An 18,883-nucleotide genomic window follows, 5' to 3' on the forward strand; every position below is an offset into this window, starting at 1 on the left:
CAGTGTTGATTTGAAAAGGTAACACATCAGAATTGGACAAAACAAATTAAAGAAACAAAAGGAAAAGAGTCCAAGAAAAGGTGTGAGACACAGAGACCCACTTACTTGAAAACATAGGAATTTTATAAAAACACTAAACTGGAAGCCACAATATATACGTAGAGGACCTGCAGGGTAAAAAGCGGATTAAAATATAGAAATAAAACCAAAACAAACCAGGAATAGCCCTATGACATTATGAGATAGGGAACTCCAAAGATGTCATTGAGTTCATTTTCTGTTGGCCATTTACTGATGGCCATGGAGCCTACCCTTAAGAGCCATTTGTTTCTCCATTGAGATTCCCTTGGAGGAACCTAAATTGACATTTGCAAGTGGCCATCCAATGGAGATAGCTTCTGGATTAGAGATCTGAGTGTTTGTCCACTTCTCTTTTCAGCTCTAGGACCCTTAACTGGTACAAACCTGTGCAGGCCTTGTGCATGCTGCCTCAGACTCTGTGAGTTCATATGTGCATTGGTCATGTTGGTTTAGATGCCTTGTTTCCTTGGTGTCCTCCATTCCTTCTGACTCTTATGCTCTTTATACCTCCTCTTCCCTGGGATTCCTTGAGGGGATGAAGTTGGTGGTGACAATCTTTGTAGGGCTGAGTGTTCCAAGGTCTCTCATTCCCTGTATCATGTCTGTTTGTGGGTCTCTCTTCTCATCTGCTTTGGGAGGAAGCTTCTTTGATGATGGCTGAGCAAGGTTTGGGAGGAAGCTTCTTTGATGATGGCTGAGCAAGCTGTAAGTGTATCAGAAAGTATGAGTCATTTTATTGCATATTTATAATACATATACATACACTATATATGTATGTGTATATGTATGTGTATGTATATCTGTATGTATATGTGTATATGTATGTACAGGTTGGTTACTCCCACAAGCTTTGTGCCATCATTGTGCTAGCATACCTTGCAGCCAGGACGCCATTGTAGATCAAAGGATTTGTGACTATGATGGTGTTTATGTTTACCTCATGGTAGTATGCAGTGTACTAAGTGCTAGCATGTAGACATGAAGCTTCTACTTCTCTATTTCCCCATGTTCAATGGATTGTGTAGGTGCTGTTTTCAACAGTGGAGCAACATAAAGTCTTGACAACAGCCTCAGTTGTTTGGGGGTTCCTTTTTGACCAACAACTCAATTATATGTAACCAAATCCTGATACCGGAAGCTTCATTTAGTGATCAGAGATGCCCAGTTTTCCCATTATTTATCAATTTCATTTAGATGGCCTTTATAGATGTAAATACCTTAGGAAGTTTCTACTGTATTAGGTTTCCATACTACCTCAAATAATCCTTAATTTTGGCAGTCTCTCCATATATCCCCTCCCTTGTCTCTTTCTTTCCTCCCTCTCTCCACTTGATCCTCCTGTTCTAGCCCTTCTATCTACCTATAACTAACCTATTTCCCTTTCCTAGGGAGATATAGCTCCCCTAAAGTCCGGTATTTAATATCTAACCCCTGTGGTTTTATGTATTATAGTTTAATTATCATGGACTTAACAGCTAATATCCACATATAAGTGAATATTATATTTATATTATATCATATTTGTCTTGCTGGGTCATGGTTAACTCACTTTGAGTAATTTTTGTTTTTAAAGTTCCATTCATTTGCCTGCAAATTTCCTTTTTTTCAATGGATGAGTAATGCTCCACTGTGCAAATGTATCACATTTTCTTAACCATTTCCTCTGTTGAGGAACATCTTGGGTGGTTCCAATTTCTGGCTATTACAAATAAAGAAGCAATGAGTGTGGTTCAGCAAATGTCTTTGGGTAGGATGAAGTGACTTTCAGATATATGCCCAAGAGTAGTATTACTGAATCTTGAGGTAGACCAAATTCTCATCTTGCTGAAGAGATAACACACTGACTTTCATAGTGGATGTAGATGTTTTCAATTCTATCCATAATCAATACATGTTCCCTTGCTCCCCATGTAATTTTTAATTTTTAAAAATTCTTCTCTCATATATTATATCCTGACCACAGTTTTTCCTTCCTCTTTTCCCTCAAGTCTCTTCCCACTATACCTTCCCTATTTCCCAGAACCATATCTTTCCACCTCTTCTACTCCCCCCACCCCCCAGGTCCACCCTCGCCCCTCAGAAAAGAGCAGGCTTTCCAGGGCCATCAACCAAATATGGTATAATAAACTACAATTAAGACCAGGCACATACATCACATCAAGACTGGACAAAGCAACCCAGTAGGAGGCAAAGGGTCCCACAAGCAGGCAAAAGAGTCAGAAACAGGCCCCACTCCCACTGTTAGGATTCCCACAAGAATACCAAGCTACTCAGCTGTAACATATATACCAAGGACCTAGGTCAGACCTCTGCAGGCTCCCTGATTCTGTGAATCGTCATGAGTCCCAGTCAGTTGACTCTGTGGGCATTGTTCTACTAGTGTTTCTTGGACCTCTCTCATTCCTCTGATACCCCCTCCTCCTCCCCTCCTTGTCCTCTTCTTCCTCTTCCTCCCCTCCTCTTTCTCCCCCTCCTCCCCACCTCTTTCTCCTTCCCTTTAAGACTCCTGAAACTCCACCCAATGTTTGGATGGGAGACTCTGGGAGACTCTGTATCATCTTTCATTAGTTGCTGGATGAAGTCTCTCTGGTCATTTGATGAGGACTTTGCTAGGCTCTGGTCCCAGAATACTCTGCAGGGAAGATAAACTGTGGTTCAAAGGTTTTATGGCTGGGTTGGTGTTCCAAACCCTCCAGTTGAAGCCTTGCCTGGTTACAGACTATGGCTGGTTCAAGCTCCGTGTTCCTCAACTTTATGGGCTACTTAAGTTTACACTATTGAATGTAGAGTGGGAAAAATTACACTCTAAAAACCCCATTCAGTAAGCATAATGTAGTACTATTTAGAGACTGTTATTTATACTCCACTTGCATATCATCAGGTCCTGAAGAATGAAGAAGACCAACCAATATCACTAGTTTATAAAACATAGGCTGTATGTAGCACACTTTTTTTTTAATAAAAAGAAGCAATAGGAAATTTAGTGATTTTCCACTTCCTTGACAAAATACATGTAATATCTTATATGCAAATTCCAAGACCTTTAAATCATTGTCAAAGAATACAGAAGGCACACACAGTCGAGTAACTATTATTACCTGGGAGGGAAACGTAAAATAAACATTGCTATGGAAAACATTTAAAACAGCCTTCACATAGGACAAAACACTGTAATGGAAGCCAGGCAGCAGTTTGTTCTGCCCCAGATGTCAGCTGACTGAAGTTAACTACTATTTTTTGGTCTATTTTTTTTTTAACCTTTAAATAAGGATTATAGTAGTAGTCCATTTCTTTTTTTTTTTTTTCTTGGTTCAGTAATTTACCCTCTTTTTTCCCCCCCCATTTTTAATTAGGTATTTAGCTCATTTACATTTCCAATGCTATACCAAAAGTCCCCCATACCCATCCACCCCCACTTCCCTACCCACCCACTTCCCCTTTTTGGCCCTGGCGTTCCCCTGTACTGGGGCATATAAAGTTTGCAAGTCCAATGGGCCTCTCTTTCCAGTGATGGCCGACTAGGCCATCTTTTGATACATATGCAGCTAGAGTCAAGAGCTCCGGGGTACTGGTTAGTTCATAATGTTGTTCCATCTATAGGGTTGCAGATCCCTTTAGCTCCTTGGGTACTTTCTCTAGCTCCTCCATTGGGAGCCCTGTGATCCATCCATTAGCTGATTGTGAGCATCCACTTCTGTGTTTGCTAGGCCCCGGCATAGTCTCACAAGAGACAGCTACATCTGGGTCCTTTCGATAAAATCTTGCTAGGGTATGCAATGGTGTCAGCGTTTGGATGCTGATTATGGGGTGGATCCCTGGATATGGCAGTCTCTACATGGTCCATCCTTTCATCTCAGCTCCAAACTTTGTCTCTGTAACTCCTTCCATGGGTGTTTTGTTCCCACTTCTAAGGAGGGGCATAGTGTCCACACTTCAGTCTTCATTCTTCTTGAGTTTCATGTTTTTAGGAAATTGTATCTTATATCTTGGGTATCCTAGGTTTTGGGCTAATATCCACTTATCAGTGAGTACATATTGTGTGAGTTCCTTTGTGAATGTGTTACCTCACCCAGGATGATGCCCTCCAGGTCCATCCATTTGGCTAGGAATTTCATAAATTCATTCTTTTTAATAGCTGAGTAGTACTCCATTGTGTAGATGTACCACATTTTCTGTATCCATTCCTCTGTTGAGGGGCATCTAGGTTCTTTCCAGCTTCTGGCTATTATAAATAAGGCTGCTATGAACATAGTGGAGCATGTGTCCTTCTTACCAGTTGGGGCATCTTCTGGATATATGCCCAGGAGAGGTATTGCTGGATCCTCCGGTAGTACTATGTCCAATTTTCTGAGGAACCGCCAGACTGATTTCCGGAGTGGTTGTACAAGCCTGCAATCCCACCAACAATGGAGGAGTGTTCCTCTTTCTCCACATCCACGCCAGCATCTGCTGTCACCTGAATTTTTGATCTTAGCCATTCTGACTGGTGTGAGGTGGAATCTCAGGGTTGTTTTGATTTGCATTTCCCTGATGATTAAGGATGTTGAACATTTTTTCAGGTGCTTCTCTGCCATTTGGTATTCCTTAGGTGAGAATTCTTTGTTCAGTTCTGAGCCCCATTTTTTAATGGGGTTATTTGATTTTCTGAAGTCCACCTTCTTGAGTTCTTTATATATGTTGGATATTAGTCCCCTATCTGATTTAGGATAGGTAAAGATCCTTTCCCAATCTGTTGGTGGTCTTTTTGTCTTATTGACGGTGTCTTTTGCCTTGCAGAAACTTTGGAGTTTCATTAGGTCCCATTTGTCAATTCTCGATCTTACAGCACAAGCCATTGCTGTTCTGTTCAGGAATTTTTCCCCTGTGCCCATATCTTCAAGGCTTTTCCCCACTTTCTCCTCTATGAGTTTCAGTGTCTCTGGTTTTATGGGAAGTTCCTTGATCCACTTAGATTTGACCTTAGTACAAGGAGATAAGTATGGATCGATTCGCATTCTTCTACATGATAACAACCAGTTGTGCCAGCACCAATTGTTGAAAATGCTGTCTTTCTTCCACTGGATGGTTTTAGCTCCCTTGTCGAAGATCAAGTGACCATAGGTGTGTGGGTTCATTTCTGGGTCTTCAATTCTGTTCCATTGGTCTACTTGTCTGTCTCTATACCAGTACCATGCAGTTTTTATCACAATTGCTCTGTAGTAAAGCTTTAGGTCAGGCATGGTGATTCCACCAGAGGTTCTTTTATCCTTGAGAAGAGTTTTTGCTATCCTAGGTTTTTAGTTATTCCAGATGAATTTGCAAATTGCTCCTTCTAATTCCTTGAATAATTGAGTTGGAATTTTGATGGGGATTGCATTGAATCTGTAGATTGCTTTTGGCAAGATAGCCATTTTTACAATGTTGATCCTGCCAATCCATGAGCATGGGAGATCTTTCCATCTTCTGAGATCTTCTTTAATTTCTTTCTTCAGAGACTTGAAGTTTTTATCATACAGATCTTTCACTTCCTTAGTTAGAGTCACGCCGAGATATTTTATATTATTTGTGACTATTGAGAAGGGTGTTGTTTCCCTAATTTCTTTCTTAGCCTGTTTATTCTTTGTGTAGAGAAAGGCCATTGACTTGTTTGAGTTAATTTTATATCCAGCTACTTCACCGAAGCTGTTTATCAGGTTTAGGAGTTCTCTGGTGGAATTTTTAGGGTCACTTATATATACTATCATATCATCTGCAAAAAGTGATATTTTGACTTCCTCTTTTCCAATTTGTATCCCCTTGATCTCCTTTTGTTGTCGAATTGCTCTGGCTAATACTTCAAGTACTATGTTGAAAAGGTAGGGAGAAAGTGGGCAGCCTTGTCTAGTCCCTGATTTTATTGGGATTGCTTCCAGCTTCTCTCCATTTACTTTGATGTTGGCTACTGGTTTGCTGTAGATTGCTTTTATCATGTTTAGGTATGGGCCTTGAATTCCTGATCTAGTAGTCCATTTCTTAAGAGCCATTATAAAACTTGGTGGTTTTTTTTAAAATAAAAAGTGTATGGAGAAAATTGATTTTCTACTGGAAAATAAAAGACAAGATGTTTTCATACTAAGAAGTAAAGTTTGGATTGGAGAGATGATTCAATGGATAAAGAGCTCATTGTTCAAGAGTTGGGGGTGAGTTTGGAACCCAGAACCTATGTAAAAAGGTAAGCAGGCATGGAGGTTTCCTGAAAGCCCAATACTCAGGAGGCAGGGACAGGGGATCCTTGGCACCATCTGACTAGCTAGACGAGGCAGGATTAGCAAGCTCCAGGATCAGTGAGAGATCCTGCCTCAGTAAGTGAGTAGAGACTGATGGAAGAAGATGTTTGTCATCAACTTCAGGTCTTTACACGCATGCACAGTCCTGCAAAAAATTAAAGGTTTTTGTTAAGAGTCCTAATGGACAGGCAAGATTACAACATATATTGAGATTAAACAGATGACTGTCCTCACAACACAAGAGTGAGGAAGGACCAAGCAAGCATGGCTTAAAAAAGGGAATACTGATTGGTATAGTCTACAGTTGGAATTTCTGGTTACTGAAAGTACCATAAAGCCAGGTATAGGTGTAGGCCTATAATCCCAGAAGTCAGGAGGTCAAGGCAGTAGGATTGGGTTTAAGGCCAGTTTGGGCTTCATAGAGACTCTGTCTCAAGACTTAAAAACCACAAACCCAACCCAAACAAACAATAGAAGGAAATATTATCTGAATAAACGAGTTACGGCTTACCAACAAGCAAGGGGAACAACATGATTGAAAAAAAATGGACAATTGAAATGACTTTTAGAGACTTCCTTCTGCATGGCAGATTGGTGGTCAGTTTCATTATTAGCTAGGGAAATGCAAATTGAAACTTATCATTTCACACCAGTTATTGGTAAACATTTGGGATTAACTGAGACCTGGAGATGGAGGGACTCTCAACACATGTGGGATATTTATATATCATATATGTTAATTGCATATAATATGTAAATATTTTACTTTATACCAAAAAGATGTATTGAGACTAGAAAGATGGCTCAGCAGTTAGAAGCATGTGCTGTTCTAGAGGATCTGATACCAGGTTCCTGAACCCATGCTAGGTAATTCCCAACTGCCTGTTAACTACATCTCTAGAAGATCTAACGATCTCTTCTGATTTCTGTGACATATGCACACATGTGACATATATACACATATGTACACATGCATGTATACATACATATATATGCATGCATACACACATCCAAATATACACATATGTATGCATATATCTGTAAATGAAATTGCATGCTATCTTCACGCATTAGAATGTTACATAGCCACAAACAGGAGCATTCATTATACATCAGCAAGGACCAACCAGATGAACATAATGCTGAATAAATCAAGGTATTAGAAAAGTAGTATTGATATAATGCCATGATTCTACATCATAGACAATTAGGCATATATCTTTAGAGAGATGATATATGCAAGAATACTAAACAGTGTCCATTACCAGCAGTCCATGGTGACGTCCTCTTGTAAGAGGAGTAGTGGTGACGTCCTCTTGTAAGAGGAGTGGGTTGCAACCAACATTGATAGCTTCTGGGGTTTGTCCACAATTTTTTTTTCTTAGAAAGGATGCTTGGCAACCATTAAAATACAGTTACAGTAGCAACTTCTCTTGCCTGCGTAGGACTGGAGCAGTGATCCACAGTCATATACATCCTAGTGAGGATGGACATCTGATCAGGCTGAGTCCACTAAGCCCCACTTTGGTTTTATAGAACCTACAGCTATGGCTTTCTGTTGCCCATACCCCTCTGCCAGGCTACCAGACCCCATTCATTTGCTCCCAACTCCTGACATTTCAAATGGTTTGTGAGCAATTTGCTGGAATGTGATTGCAATCCAACTTCTTGATCTATGTGCCTTTAGAGACTGTTGATAATTGAAATCTCCTGTTTAGCACAGGGATTTGAAGACTTTGGGATAATTGCACTTTCTGGCTGAAGACTTCCACCCCAGGTCATGTCCTTTTCTTCTTCCTGGAGTCCATTGGCACCTTCCAGCACTGAGGATCATTTCTATCCATTCTCAGGAGCCTGGAGGGCTGCCAGCCTTTCTTCTTTCTGGACAGTGTCTATGCAGCCTTTGGCAAACTTCCCCTGAAAGAAGAGCTTGGTGTTGCACAGTGGTGCTCAGTTCAAAGGTGACCTCTCTGCACCACTGAGGTCATCTGCTGTTTGTACAGACTACTGGATCTTCCTCTAGTGCTTTTACTGAGTGAATGAGGGCAGACAACTGGAGGGGTAAGAGGGGGTGGAGAAGGTGTTTGCAAGTTACTCCTTTTCATTTTCCTTTTTCCTCTCTTCCACCCTCCCTTTTCCTCTTCTTTCCTCTCCTCACTGCTTCCTTTCCCCTTTCTCTTTTCTTTTCCTTCATTGCCTTCTCAAACCCATCTCCCTCCTTCCTTCTCCTTTTCTCTCTTTTCCCCATAGTCTTCTCCTTGGGAGGCCTTATGGATGCTTGGCAAGTGGCTCTACCCCTGAGCCATTATCTCCTACCTGTCCTTCCTTCCTTCACACCCATTTCTCCCAGTTTCCTTTTTAAACTTCTCAACTACCTGTTTCCCCAGTCTATGAGTTTTGGCATTTCTCTTCTTCTCCTTTTTTTTTTTTTTGTTCTAGAATGTATTCTGAACAAAGTTTGTCCATCTCAAAAATATAGGGAGGAGCAATGTTTGAAGGCAGCCCCTTTGAGAGAGGGGAGGGTTGAGTAGTAAGAGGAGGGTAGGTTGTCCTTTTCATGGTGAGTGGAGAGTGTGCAGCCATTGTCAGTATTGAGTGGAAGTCCTTGGGGAATGACCTTTATGATGTTAGCAGTGCTGGAGGCTGCTCAGTTTCTAGTTAATGGATGATACATTGCCTTTTGGCCTTAAGGACTTGTAGAGGTGAAAGAATGCAAACTTGGGTTAAGCCTCCATGTTCTCTGCTCAGCTCTCGCCATGATGTCCTGGCAGCTGGAAGAAGTACAGGAAACAGTTAAAACACCACAATTTAGCAAAAGAGGAGGGTCCAGCTTCAGCTCACAGGGAATAGCAAGGAGTGGTGGGTTGGGGGGAGGAGCCATGGGATCCACGAGGTGTCATGGTGGTATGTCCTTCTGTATTCATTTTGTAAAATATGAGCTAATCTTACCCAAGCACAGATTCATGTTGCCCAATAACAGAGCAGACACTGAGAAATGTGGCTTTTGACAGATTCAGCATTTTGCAAACACATCCCAGACTGAGATGGTCACAGTGGCATTCAATATGCTGTCTTATGGGACCACCTGAGGGTGTGGCTGTTTTGTTGACTGAAAGTTGTTTTATGGCACACGATTTGTGCTTTCCTCAGTTCACTCTGATACCTGACTCTTTGAAAATGGCTTGGGAATGGATGAGTTGGAAGAGGTGTGGATACCTGCTAGAGTTGGGCTCATAATGGTCCATCAATGAAGGAGCCCAGAGTGGGAGCTGGACTGGATAGCTAGGCCAGCAGAGCACTCTGGCCAATTCATCCTGGTTGGGACATATGGCTTGCATTCCTTCCTTATCAGGCACTTCTGTACCAGGTCTCCTGCATGGCTGGGAGCCTCTGGATGCCCAGGGAAGCCCCTGGTGTGTTCTTGGTCCAGCATCTGGGGGCTCGAGCTTTCTTTCCCTCTTCACAGGCCTCCAATCTGCACCAAATGTTTCACATTACCCAGTGTGAAAAGCCTCCTATTCTTTCAGATTTTTTACAAGTTCATACATCCGTGGAAACCCGATATTCCATATTTCATTCTGCTTTGTGGATGTCATTGTGAGCGATGCGGGTTCACAGGCAGCAGGCCCCTTCTGGCTTTGATCAGCTTGACCGCAACTAATTGTAAATGGAGAACAAATGAAAGAAATATTTACAAATTTCATGGGAATTCAGGCGGGGCCTAAGCCTCCCCTAATGCCTCCATTCACAGCAAATGTTTATTGAATATTTTGCTTCTACTGTGTACTTCAATATTTATATAGTATTAGGTTTTAGCTTGTTCTGAGGGGCATGGAGAGTTAGCAACCTGCCCCTGCCTAGCTGCTCTGCCATTCCCTCTTCCTGCCCATCTGCAGACTTCCTTTCTTTGGCATCACAAAATCTGCTTCAGCCTAAAATCGACTCAAATTCCAAAACCACAGCTGGAAGGAGGAAAGAAAAGAGAGAGAGAGAGAGAGAGAGCGGGGGGTTTGGAAAAGGACCGTAAAATCTAAAACAAATTTTGAGTTGCAAAGTTGAGTTGGGGAAAATCGAATGAAAATGTTCAAGATTTGTTCAGAATAAAGTCATAAATGCCTAGGGCCAAGTGAAGCAGCTGTTGGGTCTTCCAGGCGGAGGCCGGGAAGGCAACACCAGCTAAGAGCAGAATATTATGCAATTAATCAGCACTTGTATAACTACAGAGGAACACAGAGCCCCCGTTCCAGCAATGCACATCAGCTTGGCTTGCCTTTTCCAGAAGAATCATTGTTTACACAGGCTTTGTATTTTCTCCCTGGAGGTTGTGGAGAGGAACCACTCATAGCTGGCAGGGGGTCAGTGGCCCCTCCCTCACCTCACCTGCCTCATGGTAAGTTCTCGAAGCTTCCTGGACACTTCCTGCTGCTGTCATGAGCTGTTCTTGCCACCAGAATGCTTAGAGAGCTGATGGGCCAGATGCGGAAGGGAGAGAAGGAGGTGACCTCTGTCTAGAGAGCCTTTTTCTGTCACCTTCTTGGATGGCAAAGCTGTCTGGGGTTTGTGGACACTGTCATAAGAATTGCTCTAACAACTGTACTTTTGTTAGGAGCGCTGCACATCTGCATGTGGTCTGTGCCCTGGGCTTGCTGTAGCTCAGAAGTCGTAAATGTCAGACTAGATTCTTCTATAGACAGAGGCTGGCTTAATCTGCCATCCCCATCTTTCCCAGAAGATCAGAGAGAATGACCCCAGATGACTCCAACCCAAGTGGAGGTGCCCATGGCCCCCAAGTGCGGCTCTGAGGCTGGAGAGAGCTGCAGAGTTTAAAGGAGGAATGGGAAGTTGGAAAAAAACAGAGTCAACTCCAAAGCCAATAGAAAAGACAGGGGACTCCAAATGGGGAGTTTTGGAAACAGTTCATTTATAAAATTAAATTTTCACTCTGCACTTTGAGGAGGTCACTGATTTTAGTGCAATAAACAATACACACAAAAGTTTGAAACAAGGCTTACAGGTTTATAAGTCATGCTTTTACATGTTTTGGTTTTTAAAGAAGTGAGAAATCTTTATTCATTAAAAGTGACAGTTCTGGATGGTCCATCCTTTCGTCTCAGCTCCGAACTTAGTCTCTGTAACTCCTTCCATGGGTGTTTTGTTCCCAATTCTAAGACGGGGCAAAGTGTCCACACTTTGGTCTTTGTTCTTCTTGAGTTTCATGTGTTTTGCAAATTGTATCTTGTATCTTGGGCATTCTAAGTTTCTGGGCTAATATACACTTATCAGTGAATACATATCATGTGAGTTCTTTTGTGAGAGGTGGATGCTCACAGTCTTTTGTGATTGGATGGATCACAGGGCCCCCAATGGAGGAGCTAGAGAAAGTACCCAAGGAGCTAAAGGGGTCTGCAACCCTATAGGTGGAACAACAATATGAAATAACCAGTACCCCCCAGAGCTCGTGTCTCTAGCTGCATATGTATCAGAAGATGGCCTAGTCGGCCATTATTGGGAAGAGAGGCCCCTTGGTCTTGCAAACTTTATATGCCTCAGTACAGGGGAACACCAGGGCCAAGAAGTGGGAGTGGGTGGGTAGGGGAGTTAGGGGGGAGGGTCTGGAGGACTTTTGGGATAACATTTGAAATGTAAATGAAGAAAATACCTAATTTTAAAAAAAGTGACAGTTCTGGGTGGGGAAGATGGCTCAATGATTAAGAGTGCTTACTGCTCTTACAAAGGACTTGAGTTCAGTTCCTAGCAACCAAATTTTGGATCACAACTGCCTGTAAACAGACAGGTCTCTGCATGTACATGGTCTACATAAACTTACACGGGTACATACAGGTACATACTACATAAACTCATACAGGTACACATAGGCACATATACAAAGACATAATGATAAATATTTAAAAAACAATAGCTCTTAAAGAGGCAGCTTTGATAGACTACTTTGCAGTTTCAAAGTTCTCTTAATTGTGTTGCTGCAGACTCTTGAGGGATTTTTCAATATTTTTCCAAAACTCAGCTGCAGGAACTTCTCAACATGATTGTGCCATCAAATTATAAATGAGGTGAAGTAGCTCTATAACTACAACAGGACATCCCGGTGAAACAATCCACACGCTATTATAAAGCCAAGCACTGTGTATTGAAACAGTGGCCGGCATGGGTTTGCTAGTGAGGGTGCAGATTTGTCTAGTCCCAGATTGGTGGACATCTGAAAGTTTGCCTGTGTGCTACACATATTTTGTCTATAGACTGTTTCTACCTTATTCACACTGTGCAACATCTTCGATGAGTGCACAATCAGGAGGCCTTTGTAAGTACACTAGGCCACCGGTGATGGCATTTTACCAATGATGGGTACAGAAAAGTAAAGATCATACCGTTTCTACGGTCTTACTACCCCCATAGTCCCTGTCTTCTAAATCATGGGACAATGGGGGAAAAGTTCTGACAGAGTATATGTATTCCATGCTATATGCATTTGCATGTGTTGTCTGTGGGTGTGTGTGTGTGTATGGGGGAGGGGATGCACACGCAGGCTCAAGAGTGTGGAGGTTAGAGGTCAACTTTGGATGCCAGTCCTCAGACACCTTCCATTTCGTTTGAGACAGGGTGTCATATTGTCCTGGAATTTGCCAATAGTCTAGGCTATCTGGTGAGTGAGCTGCAGAGGCTTGTCCATCTGTGACTGCCTAGCCCTGGGACTCAAAATGCATGGATTTTTATGTGGGTTTTGGGAACCAGAACTCAGGTCCTCACACTTGTGAGGCAAGTGTCTTACCTACTCTCCTACCTGGCCAGCCCCAGTATCTGCATCTGTAATATACATTCATAGTTAACATTCATTTCCTCCTGTAAAAGCGGAAGGACGTTATTGCCTACAGTGTAGTTGTAGAGTTCCTGGGTAGAGAGATCTTCATGCTTGCCTTAGCAGCACATGCCTGCTTGGTCAATTTTCTTCCGTGTGCCTTAGTGGAGAAAGTGGCCTTTTCCCTAATTATCCATTTAAAGGTGGTGATCAGCATTGTGCAGTGGTTAGCTATCAAATGGCTTGCTCAGCGACAGCCTGAGAGCCTCAGATCAGTAGTGATTAATGGATGCGTGTGAACAACTACAGGGAGGTGGTGTTTACTTTTCTTTCGGGGCACTTGTCTGGACTTTCACAAACACGGTATAGAAAACACTTGCACAGGCGGTAATTTGATCAACGAAAATTGTCTCAAGTCTGTGTTTTTTAAGGTCACCAGCAATATTTTCCAAAACAACAGACTAAAGAAGAAAAAAAGAGAAAGCACACAGCTCGCAAGTAGTGGCCTCTCACACATGAACAACATTTCAGTATGAGGTTTTATGGGACCCCATCTACATCAGGCTGACCCAAATGAGGGTAACCCATTAATAGTAGGGCTCTTTATCACATTGTTTTGACAGAGAACAAATGACATTCCTCAGACCCCCCTTTCATGTAACAGTCTGCCATGAAATACGCCTGTACTGGCAAAACTGGGTTCTATCAACGCCATCCCTCTGTGGCTTATCTGATGGCAAGTGAAAGCCGAGGCTGGGGGGAGGGGAGCAGACAGCCGTTCACCTCTTTTTCTGTGTTCCCTGGGCACTTTCACTGAAACCTGGAAAAATGCTCAATATTCTTGTGAGGCACTCATGTTTCTAGAAATTTATACAAGGGAAATAGGAAAGCCTGCATACCCGTGTATCTTATGTCCATTAAGTGCTCACACAGAGCAGATATACCATGACAGTTGGTGCATACAGATTTGTGAGTGTATCTGTCTGCGTCCTGTGACATGGCCCTGTTGGTGTATTCAAGGAACCGTGCACTTTCTACAGCATCCTGAGAAAAATGACCATGAAGCTGTCGAGTGGATGAAGTTCCAAGCCAACTGGTGTTCAGGGCCAGTGCTGAAGAGGGGCCTTTGGAGGAAGATACCTCCTATACTAACCTTTGTTTTATTTGGCAGTGAGATTTCATTGACCTGGAATGCAGCACGAGGTGGCTTTGCACCTTCTCCCATCTTGAGGCCCAGCAGGCTTTGCCAAATAGCAAGGGAGCGAGAGACTGCGGAAAATGAACTGGGTTTTGTAGATGATGACATAGCATGCTAAACATCTAATAATTATCTATGCTAATACATTACATATTTCCAGGTTTTCAACTGCAAGTATTTTCTAGAATATCTCTGTTGTAACATCACTATCTATAGAAATGGAATGTTAGCTGTGGGCTTGGCTCACTTTCAAAGAAAGTGACTCCAGATGCCTTCAAACATGGAACCTGAGAAATAGAAGCCAGCATGCCAGATTTTGCCTTTAATTGGGTATTGTTTGGGGATGGAGGGAGTGGGGAGAGAGAGACAGGGAGAAACAGAGACACAGAGAATGAGACACAGAGAGAGAGAGAGAGAGAGAGAGAGAGAGAGAGAGAGAGAGAGAGAGAGAGAGAGAGAAAGAGAGAGAGGAGAAAGAGGAGAAAGAGAGGAGAGAGAGAGATCAAAGAGAGAAGGAAGAGATAGAGAAAAGAGAGGGAAGAAGGTCAGAGAGTGAGAATGACTGAGTCTTAGGTATACTGAAACACAGTAAACTGTAAGTTGTTGCATAGTTTGGACTGTTGAGGTAAGGGTGTCCATCTGTGAAATCCATCATTTGGGTAAAGCAGGCAATGGTGAAAAGCCACCATTGTAGTTAGAATAATTAACACTTAGTACAGAAGGTTTTCATGCCTCTTGGATAATCCTGTTTCAGCCCCTCCAGATAATTCCCAAATTTTAGTCTCTCTTGAGTCTCTGCCTTCGTCCCTGTCCATTTCTCACTTCTTTCTTAGAGAAGGTCTCACAAGGTAGCTTTGGCTGTCCCAGAACTCACTATATAGACCAGGCTGGCCTTGAATTCACACAGCTTCTCCTGAATGCTAGAATTAAAAGTATGCCCTGCTACACCTACCTTAGTTCATTATAGGTTACTTTACATTTTCTTAGTTCATTATAGGTCATTTTACATTTAAAAAAATCATGTGGTATATTATTATTATTATTATTATTATTATTATTATTATTATTAATCTCTTTGTCAGCTTTGATTACTTATTTGAGATTCACCCCAAAGTTGCAATGGCAATCGTTTTCATGATTGTTGATTCATAGTTTTATAATCCAGCAATGTCTGTATGCATTTGAAATTAGTGCTTGTTCTAAGTACCAACAAAGGGTTATTTTCTGCCACGGAAATAGCTAATTACTCTCAGCACCATTTGTTGGGTAGACTATCCTTTCTCTACTGAACTCCTGTGTATTCTCACACACTCAGTGAGTGGGGCTTCATTTAGTTTTGTTTCTCTTGGGCTTCCAGTCCTCTCTAACTGATGTTCTATGAATGAGGAAGGCAGGTCAGAGTGACCCCTGTGACTCCTTGCTTAAAGGCAAAAGTTTAAGTCAGTATTTCTTTTCCATTTTTTTCCTTTAGCAACATGATGTATTGCTAGCCCTCCAAAGGGTGGGAGACATCACATGCAGGTGTAGTTTCTGGATGCTCTTGAAAAGCTGGGAACCTGGCAGAGTGGGGTGCAGGCATACAATGGGGCTGTAAGTGATTTCAGAATAGCTGTGGCTCCCCTCTTCCTTTGGGGAAGAAAGTCTCAGGATTCTTACTCCACCCCCTGTAAGCCTGATTGGTTCAAACCTTTTGTTTGATTCAGGAAGAAACTGAGTCAGAGAGGTAAGTAGGTTGGAATGAGAATGTGGGATCCAACAGTTTTTCTACCAAGGTTTGGGCAAACATCCTGAACCGCTGCTGTGGAAAGCTGAGTAAGCTAGATCTAAATGTTTGCTGACACATGCAAACTTTCGTTCTGTGACTCCTGCCCTATCTCAGTGCTCAATAAAAGCCTGGGAGACTTATGGTAATGTATTTGTTGCCATTTTTTTTTGGACAACAGACAATGGGAAGAGACTCAGCCATTGTTTGGTCCTCTTACAAGGACTATTTTATTCAGCCAAACCACTTTCTGAGGGCTATGCTCCCTTTTCGTCATTATATAAACACCCATATCATTTATATTTAGTGTTTTAATCTCTAGTAGGAGCCCATAATAAGCTAATACTGAAAAGACCACAATGTAGAGAATATGTATTTATCATTCATTCATAACTTTATGCCTTAGATTATTGAGAATGCTTAGGTCAAAATAGATTGAGAAATTCAATCTATCAGCTGGGAGAATTATATGACCTAAGAGCTTTGGCTAATGTTAGTCTTTCCTAACAGATTAGCCAAAACATCACTACTGTAATAAATAATAAATTATGATAAAATAAAATAAAAATAAGTAAAAATAACCTGCAAAAGCAACGTGAATTAGTCATATAAGATAAAGTCATATTTTATTAGTGAATTTGGCAGGTAGACATGGGTGGTACAATTTTATAAAGAAATTTTATGTCTTCTGAAACAGTGAAGCACACTGTTAGCCTTGATACCAATACATGCTTAGAAGACCAGTTAGAATTTTTTTTTGATTTAGTGTTTCAATGCTCTTAGTTTATATATATATTCCATACAAAAGCATTGAACTGAAAGTATAATGCATTATTATTGTACTGAATTATCTCAGTGTCTTCTTACTAACTCAAACGTGAAGGGGGCTGCCCAGCCAGCGTCTCCTTTTCATTATCAGGATCACATCCTTCCCAGGCACGCTTATCCTTTGCTTGCCAGGACTGCTAAAACTGCCCACGTTTCCCCCTGTTTTCCCCTTCCTTTGTGCCTTTTAAGGACGTGCTTAACTCTAGACTCACATATGTCTGTGGTCCTCTCGAGAGCCCCTCTTGACTCATCTCCCACCCCCAGGCCCCTGAGCACATCTCTCTACACTGTTTCAATGGGAGAAGCAGTCTTGTGATGTCTCTTTACATCGGCCAACATGGCCACTTTGCTGTTTCCAGTTTCTAGTGGGAACGTCCATGCAAGCAAATCTCTCCTGTGGGATGCCTCACTGAGGTGAATGCCTGAATACCAACACATTGTTTGCCCTTTATTTTTGTCTCCTCACTTAATTTGCTTTGATTTTCTCAGTCTTCTCCCTTGTATCTCACCAACCTAGCATCAACTCTTTTTAGACCTTACTCAACCCTGCTTCCTTGCAGATGCTATCTTCCCTGCTTGTATTTCTTATATCTTCTTTAGGGACCTATCGTTGGTTTTTGTTTGTGCTTGGCCTGTGTTAGCTGACTTGTGATGCTGATCTCCCCTATCATCTCCTTTGCATCCCATCATGCCGTGCTTCCCTATTTAATGAGATGGATGTTGGCCTCAGAACAGGAGACCAGTGAGGGTCAATTTTCTCTAGCCATGGACCTTGTATATGGACACTGCAGTTCTGCAAAAACCTTTGCTTGATGTTCTTGAGGGCCACTGATTGTGTTTGATCTGTGCTCATCTCTCTTTACCATCTTACTTGGTTTATTTTCCCACCAAATCTATTCTAATCCTGATATTGGGATCTTTGTCTTGGTGAAGGCTATAGATAGAGCTGAGCAAGTGCTTGAGGGAGCAGTATCCACCCTGCTCCAGTTCCTGGCCTCTCCTCCAAGACAACTTAAGAGTCCTGGAGGTTACTTTCTCTAGCTCCTCCATTGGGGGCCCTGTGATCCATCCAATAGTTGACTGTGAGCATCCACTTCTGTGTTTGCCAGGCCCCGGCCTAGTCTCACAAGGGACAGCTATATCACCATCCTTGCAACAAAGGCTTGCTAGTGTATGCAATGGTGTCATCACTTGGAGGCTAATTATGGGATGGATCCCTGGATATGGCAGTCTCTAGATGGACCATCCTTTTGTCTCAGCTCCAAACTTTGTCTCTGTAACTCCTTCCATGGGTGATTGTTTCCAATTCTAAGAATGAGCAAAGTGTCCACACTTTGGTCTTCGTTCTTCTTCAGTTTCATATGTTTTACATATTGTACCTTATATCTCGCTATACTAAGTTTCTGGGTTAATATCCACTTATCAGTGAGTACATTTCATTTGAGTTCTTTTGTGATTGGGTTACCTCTAAAGAGATCTGCAACCCTATCGGAGGAACAACATTATGAACTAACCAGTACCCCAGAGCTCTTGACTCTAGCTGCATATGTATCAAAAGATGATCTAGTCGGCCATCACTGGAAAGAGAGGCCCATTGGTCAGGCAAACGTTATATGCCCCAGTACAGGGGAATGCCAGGGCCAAAAAATAGGAATGGGTGGGTAGGGGAGTGGGGGGGGACTTTTGGGATAGCATTGGAAATGTAATTGAAGAAAATACGTAATAATAATAATAAAAAAAGAGTCCTGGAGGAAGATCATGAAATTACAAGTGGACAGGGATAGTGGCACTGGAGAGAGGGTTCTCCAGGAAGACCGGACAGCCTAGAACCTACAGGAGAGACTTTTCTGACAGTTAGAAACCTGTAACCTCTTGTACCACATGCCTTAATGAAGGGCAAGACTCATGTAGGCAAGTGGCACACTTGGCTTGAGCATAAGGCCTGAGTGTATACA

General features: G+C 42.2%; 1 long non-coding RNA gene across 3 annotated transcripts in view; it reads left to right on the top strand.

Annotated features, from left to right (window-relative positions):
- Positions 1-18,883, top strand: part of Gm34516 — a 171,489-nt gene that overhangs the window by 138,541 nt on the left and 14,065 nt on the right. For 2 of the 3 annotated variants that reach the window (XR_386620.2, XR_386621.2), the window contains exon 1: positions 10,486-10,716. The exons of the other annotated variant lie outside the window; for it this stretch is intronic. This is a non-coding gene — a long non-coding RNA (predicted gene, 34516). Of the gene's footprint in view, positions 1-10,485; positions 10,717-18,883 lie in introns of those variants that run through there. 3 annotated transcript variants of the gene reach the window in all.

This window comes from Mus musculus, chromosome 19, assembly GCF_000001635.26.
Source record: "Mus musculus strain C57BL/6J chromosome 19, GRCm38.p6 C57BL/6J".
NCBI lineage: Eukaryota > Metazoa > Chordata > Mammalia > Rodentia > Muridae > Mus > Mus musculus.